At 42.8% G+C, this 7940-nt stretch overlaps 1 pseudogene; it reads left to right on the forward strand.

Annotated features, from left to right (window-relative positions):
* The first annotated feature begins 7040 nt into the window (after positions 1-7040).
* Positions 7041-7587, forward strand: LOC146834746 (homeobox protein Hox-B7-A-like; annotated as a pseudogene).
* Positions 7588-7940: the final 353 nt, after the last annotated feature.

Below are 7940 nucleotides of genomic sequence, written 5' to 3' on the forward strand. Positions count from 1 at the left end.
CTCATTAAAATCGGAGGATGACGGTCGCTTGATCTGCTCGGCGCAGGACTGCAGGCTTGATTCTTCAAAGTTTTCTGATTGTCGCCAATGCAATAATCAGTCTTCGTAGCATGCTTCATTTAAGGTAAGACGCTTTATTTGTACGGAGCTTCATCAACATAAGTCTTAGAGATGAACCTGGGTCTAACCGTCTCTCTCGGAATCCCGAACATGCTCCGTGTTCTAGATTCCAGAAGATACAGCAAGACACCACAACCTGCGTTCACATTGAAAGGACAATGTGCAACTTAATCCCAAAACTTTAAATCACCGAAGATGGAGGAGGCATGGCCGGCCAAATGCCTTACCCCCAGTTTGACATGTGATCTAGACATAATGATTTCAGTCTTATCAACATTGCATATGAGTTGGCTTCCATGCATCCATACAAAGGCAGCAAGCATACAGTCCATAAAGGATGACGCAATCAAGGCAGGGGGGACCATAAAAGGAAAACAGCAGCTGAGAATCATCAGCAGATGAACTAATTTTACAGCCAAAAAGTTCACCTACTGAGGTGAAAGGAGACATAAAAAAGTTATCAGATGGTATACCCTCTAATAAAGGAACAATATTGAATTTTTAAAAAGTTACAGCCACCAAGAAGAATTGAGATGGCATCAAGATGTTGGCAAAAAAGGACTGGAGGTTTTGGCTACTGTATTGGTACTGCCTGACCTCGCACGGTAAGTCCTTCTTCCCCTGGTTAGTGGCGGGGTAAATCTTTAGTAGGGAAAGGATAACTTTTTATGTCTGTAGAAGAGAATTTGAGACCCTTGAGGGCCCTAAATAAACCGGGGATCTATCGTGTGATGTTCCTCAAGGTTACAAATCGTCATCAACAATGTCTAATAAAAACATTATATGCATTGGTTCTTTATCAAGAATACATCCCAATAATTCCCAGGTAGTGATTGCACATACCATGTACGTTCAAATTCGGTAATGGATGATTTCCAACTGGCTCACTCTTAATCATGCACCCAAATTGTCTGTTGCAATACATTACTGACCAACTTGCAAAATGTAGACGTTTCAACACCATATAGCACTAGGAGATTCCCATTGCCTCAAAGGTGAAACCTCTGGCTTCTTATCTGGCATCTAATATAGGTAAATTTATTCTATAGTGCTTCATTATTCAATTTGGGATTTTCCTGACATAGTTTCTTCTAATACAAAGAACACAGGGTCACAATATCCCAGGCCATTCTTAGCTTTAAATTTGAATAGTGTTATGTGTGAGACTCAGGTCTGTATTCTGACTTGCTGTATCAAACTTAAATGGTTTAAAAGCAATGCTTTGAATACCAAGGATTCTCAAAAAATAATAAGCATTGGCATAGTCAATAGTTCTTGACCATACAACCTATTGGCTCTTCCAGTGCTTGTTTGCATTTGTGGCTCAGTCCAAGTGTTTAGTATGGCTAGGTGAAGACAGTCTCTGTTACTTACTATTGCACTTAAAGATGGTCACCATACATGCACATACATGCCTCTGCCTCAACCATCTTTGAAGGTATTTAAGGGGATGCTTTAATAAAATGCATTCAAAGACGATCTTCGTGGATGCATCTGGGTCGGCCGTGACCATCTTAGAATGTTGGTAATTCTTTAACAACATACATTTAAAGACAGAAGCAACATATGCATGTGCATCTGCGGTGCCCAAGTTGTCTATACGTTAAGAAAATACAGTCAAAGACGGCCGCTGCAGACACAAGCACATACGCAGTGGCCATATTTGATTGCATAGTGTGGAAGCATTATCAAAGTACGAAGTTGGCCACAATAGATGCGCATGCATCTGCAGTGGCTGTCTAGCCGGAGCAGAGACTATGGACTCGTCCTAACACAAACAGGCCTTGACAAAGTAAATACATTTATTGGCAGTGGCTTACAGGCTTTACCAGTGTTTGTTTATCTTACCTTTGGCATTCATTGAGAGAGCGCAGCCAAGCACAGCGCAGACCAATTATTGGAAAGCATTATTACCTGTAATATTAGCTTATGGTGTAAGGTGTTCGAGAATGCTTCTTCGGAGAGGGAGAGTGAAATACTATTAGCTAGATAATCGGTGTTTATTGACACATTTGTTTTGACTTTCTTAACTGAATATTTAAACATAGATGCCTCAGATGCAAGAACATCCACGGACATCGTTAAATGTTTTTTTTTTAATGTTCAAAACAAATATGTTCCAAGATAGTGCATTCACATGGGCCATCTTTAATGTATTTTGTTAAAGCATTCACAAAATATTTTGAAATAAGGCCACCGCACATTCATGCACATGTGTGCTCACAGACACCCACCATGAATGGTTTCAGAATAATTTTTTTCATGGCTGCCTGACAAGCTGTACTCAGAGTGTGAGGGGGAAGTGCAAGAGGGTGCTGGCGAGTTTTATTTTAATAAAGAAAGTGGAGGAAGGAGCAGGTGAGATAGAGAGGGAGAGAAGATAGCCTCCTTAAATGCAGTGCGTGTGCGTGGCCTGATGTAAGAAGTTGAAGGATACCTGTCATCCAACTGAAACAAGCTGAGACCAAAATGTTGTGAGGCAGAATAAATACAAAACAAGCATTTGCAATGCAATCGGTCTCGCCTTTGGGACCTTATATGTATTTAGCGATGCAGCACATTAGCCTGGGTGATGAAACATCTACTGTTCTTTAACATGGAGGGAAAGTAAGCACCAAACTGTGTGACATGCCAGGTATGGGAACACATGGAGAGAAATATTGCCTTTCAGTGGGAAATGGGATAGTCCAAAGCTCTGTTTTTAATATAAAAGCAGGGCCTTCGGTGTCACATCACTGAAAATACAAGATTTGATAAAAAAATATTGTCTACGGGTGCTCGTGGAAGACGGGATTCTATAGAATGCTAAAGTGATTCTGGTATTTTACCGACCTCTGCTGGTCGTTTTCTAACAAGAAATTTAATTAGAGGCAGATGTAAGAAAAATAAACAAGCTATGTCATGTTGCTTCTGCAGTCTAGCAAAATAAGTAATTCAGAACATAAGATTCCCTCAGACTACTACATTTGTCTTTCACAAGACCTAAAATTATAGCAACATCAAGCCTTTTTTTATGGTTGACTGTCCACTCAAGACTTTGAGGGGTGGGTTAAGTAAGGACAGTGTGCACACACTCAGATAAGAAAAGAGGATGTGCTTTCCTCCGGTGGTGCCTGTATTCTGTTGACGCAGGGTCCTCTCAGACCCTTACTGCTTAGCACATACAGGCCTTTCCTGGTTCCTCTGCATCCCCAGAGTAAATTTACCTTTTTCTCTTCCTTTTCTGTTAGAAATTATTCAAGCAAAATAAAACTGCCTCCCACTTATCCAACTTTTGTTTTGCCATGTATAAACATTTCCTGATGTTGGAAAAACAGTATGCTTTAGATTTGTCTTTTAATTATTTTGTTCTGATTTATTCAACTCTTCCTGTCTTTGATGTGCAATACCGAAATTGGGCATTTCTCCAGAACGAGAGCAATTGTCAGTGTCATAAAACCCACCTGCATTTATTTTGGTTATAACAATCAGTAGTAATTCTAAGTGCCAGCTTTTTGGCACTTATTCAACATGTGAAAATAGGCCCATAGTACGATTATTTAAAATCACCAGGTATTATTATAGGTTAACGGACCTGGAAATCCACGATGGAATACCAACATCGAAAAAAAGCATTTGCAGTGCAATAGGTCTCACTTTTGCAAAAGTTTGTGCTATTGGCATTGTAAATGACAAACCTTTATTTATGTGTTGGTTTTGAAAACAAATAAATAAAAGGCATTGTCATTTACAATGCCAACAGCTTAAACTCGCGCAAATGCGAGACCTATTGCATTTGCAATGCAAGAGGTCTCGTATTTACGCGAGTTTAAACTATTGGCATTGTAAATGACAATGCCTTTTATTTAGGTTTCAAAAACCAAAACATAAATAAAAGGCATTGTCATTTACAATGCAATTTGCTCAAAGTCGCATAACTGCGAGATCTATTACAATGAAAGTTCCTGTCAGGCAGAAGAATTGGGCGAAAAGGCATCGCGTGTCCTGGAGACTGAGGCTGGAGCGGAGAGGTCTGTTGTGCTTGTAAGAGCTCGCAAACTTTCCATTTGCATTCCCCCGTAAATGCCATTCGCTACTGGATATGACCACAGAAAATTAAAGAAGTAATGAGTTTGTTGACATCTGTGAGGGGTACATTGAAACTACACTCATTGTCAAGACACTTGCCTGATGCATGTCAGTGCAGCTGGGCCACTGTGCACACTTACAGATTAAGGGTGAGAAGATGCTTTCAACATCACCTTCTCACCGTGACCAACTTATCCTGCATGCTACACAAACGAGATATGTAACTTGTACATGGAGTGCTGTGTTTTTCCAGAGTTCAAAGTGGGATTCGACTATGGGAAGATCATCATTATTACCTGTGTTTACTTGAGCCTTAACAGCCAACACTCTTCAATAGCCACAGACTCGACCCCTTTAAGTTTAGTAACAAAGTGCTGTGCTGCAGAGGGTTATGAAAAAGCACTTTGCTGCAGTAAGCACTTAGTAGCGAGTGAATTATGAGAAGTGCGTTGCAAGAGTGGAACTTAATTAAATACGCTTTGAAGGAATGGCACTGTAATTGAGTAATTACTAGTAGTAGCAATGAAGTAATTGCGTATTGAAATGCAATGGGTCTCGCATTTACGCGAGTTGTGCTATTGGCATTGTAAATGACAAAGCCTTTTATTTATGGTTGGAATTTTAAAACATAAATAACTTGCATTGTTATTTACAATGCCAATAGCTTGGCTTACCTTGGTGCCCTGCTCACCCTACAGCCCGCCCCCTTGGAGAAGGTCTGCAGATCTCATAGCCCAGCTCCCCAAGACTCTCCCAGGCCGCCACTACTCCCTACCCCCAGCATCCTGCGCTGACGTCCTGCTCAGATGGAGAAATCCTGCGTCCTTTCATACTTACAACGAGATTTACAAAGAAGACATCCTATTTGGGGTTGGACATTTGACCGCAGGAGGATGCACCGAACATACAAACATGAAAACGGAAAGACATATGCACGCAATAATGACAACAAGTACACGCTCAGAAGGGTACAGCCACAGATGAGCAGAACAACTGTTACAGCCATCTATAGGGAGAAAAAGCTGGAAGCAAGAAGGGAGGCAGATGGTTCAATTACATACATTATTTATAAAGTATGAGAGACAGGTGTACAACGCATCTAAGCCAAGATACGGAGTTTCAGGAATCCGGATGCTTTGCGAACAGCACATGTTGGGACTTGCGGGCCACACTAATAATATGGGGGCATATTATCAAGCACAGAGTTAAAATTATTGGCGCTTTAGCGGTAGAAAACTGCCACTAAAGCGGCGATAATGGGCTTGATAATATGCCCTGGAGAATTCCAATAGAAGCCTATGTTGACACCACAACATGGGCTTCTATGGGAATTCACAAGGGCATATTATCAAGCCCATTATCGCCGCTTTAGCGGCAGTTTTCTGCAATAATTTTTAACTCCGTTTCTTGATAATATGCCCCAATAAAAGTAAAAAACAAGTCCCAGAAAAAGAAAACACATGGCCTGGTCACCCTCATCATGACAGCGGACATTTTGGAAACAAGAGTTGTCGTAGGGAAAAAAGTGAGACAGAGACGGGTGGGAGAAAATTCAGTGAGAGAGAAAGAATTAATGAATGGGGAGGGGAAGACGGAGGAAGACAGAAAGGAAAAGAAAGAGAGTTTGTAGGAAAAGGAAAGTGTCAGGTGGGAGAGATGAGATGAATAGGTGATAAACGACCCATAATATGTGTGATATCATCAACCAGGTCTGACTTTAACTAAGCACCGCTTTGCATTCTGAGACTTGTAGTCCCACAATTACAAAGGGAGGCTTGCAATTACAAGCCAGTCAATACAAAATGACGGGGGAATTAAAGATTGAAAACAAATGTGAAGGTCTGTAAAATGAACGAGGAAGCATACTGCATAGAAAAACTGTCATTTGAACACATTAGTAATTAAATGAATGGGCTATATGACTGTCCAGAGGTCCAATGTATGTAACAAAAACACTGTATTACAGTGAGTTTGGATAACGAGCCCTAGTTCTAAAGGTCAAAGTAAGTGCTACAGGAGTTCATATGCATCTAACATAAAAATCAAACCATGAAAACGTAATGCGTTTTTTCACTGCCTTTTCTTATAAATCTGAAAGTTACTGGTTTTCTTGCCATTGAAAGGATATTCTAACACAATTATAAATTAGCAATTAATCAAGCTTCACTTAGCCTTGCTGAACACATTTTGTGGTCCTGTTTATGGATGGCTTTTCCACATTCTTCTGCGGCAAAACACCTGGGCAAATAAAAATCTCGATGCGCAGATTCCCGGCGTGCCCATCTAGGAAACCATGGCTTCTCATCTGTACTTATATATTAAAGGTACATTTTACTACTAAGGCTGCCAGAAACGCGATGAATATACTGCCAGGAGCTTATCATGGACTTCATTCTTTCATCCTAATTCATTGGGACACCTACTTTAGGATATTTTGACATAATAGTTAGTTACAAACTCTACGCTTTGGACCGGATCATAGTGGTCTCATACCACACTTGACTTCAGATGGTGCTGACTGCACGTTGTTGTTTTTAGAAGTTTCATATCAATATTAAAAGTTGCCACATATTGTGTGGAGGAGCCGCGTACATGCGTTTGAAAGATTATACTACAATTTAAATTTGGATCTTTTTGGCAAGAACCTATGATGATGTAACTACAATATTCAAAAGTTGAGTCCTTGCTGATTTTTTTGGCACCATGTTCTCCACATTACAGGAGCAGTGGGAAGCTGAGCCCTGATTGGACCCGGGCCGGGCGCGTGCCCCAGAGTCACATGGTCCGGGAGGAAATAGAGGATACTTTTTGGTGTAAATCTGAACTCTTAATTCCGTAATATATCTCGGTACCTCGTAAAACCGACACTAACACATCCCGGCCCACAAATCACCCGGCCGGATTATGAGTTCACTGTATTATGCCAATGTCCTGTTTTTCAAATACCAGGCTGCCGGGTCCGTCTTCCCGTTCGGGGTCTTCCCCGAGCAAACTTCTTGCGCCTTTGCCTCCAGCCCCCAGCGGCCGGGGACTTATGCTCCGGCCTTGTCTGGGGCGGCCCCGTTGGACACTTCCAACTCGGGATGCTACAGCAATGGGAACAGCCTGCACCCCCACAATGCCCCGGGGCTCTACCTTGCCAGCTACGGCCTAGAGGCGGCGTCCTTCAACATGCACTGCTCGCCCTTTGAGCAGAACCTGCCCATGATGTGACCGGGGGGCGACCCCTCGAAGCAGGGCGTTGGTGGCAAGAAGCACCCAAGCCGGGAGCAGGAGCTGCAGGGAGGCAGCAGCCTGCAAATCTACCCCTGGATGAGGAGCACAGGTGAGGGGGCTGGGGGAGGGGGGCACCAGGCAGGACTTGGGGAGTCCGTGCTGGCGTGTAGGGGTTTTACTTAAAACTGTCCCGGGCACACGTACCAGGGCAGCCCGCAATGCAAGTCTGGCCGCACAGGGCGCTTTTCAAGCAGCTGCTTCTCAGAGAGGTGAGCGCACGGCAGCCCTAGCAGCGGCGATGGCCACAAAACAATTTTAGAAGACGGAGGAAAGTAGCCCCGAACATGGTGACTCGCTGGCAGACATGGCGACTCGCTGCCAGGCAGGGTTAATGCAGATCCCAAACGCTAGACCGATACATTGCAAATGCAACTGCTACAGTTAGGCTAGCCCGCTGCCTTCTGTAAAACCTGCCAGGACAAGAGCACGTCACCGCGTGCGCACCATTGTGATTAGGCTGCAGGCCAGAAGAAAGT

Source organism: Triturus cristatus, chromosome 4_2 (genome assembly GCF_964204655.1).
Source record: "Triturus cristatus chromosome 4_2, aTriCri1.1, whole genome shotgun sequence".
Classification (NCBI taxonomy): Eukaryota; Metazoa; Chordata; class Amphibia; order Caudata; family Salamandridae; genus Triturus; species Triturus cristatus.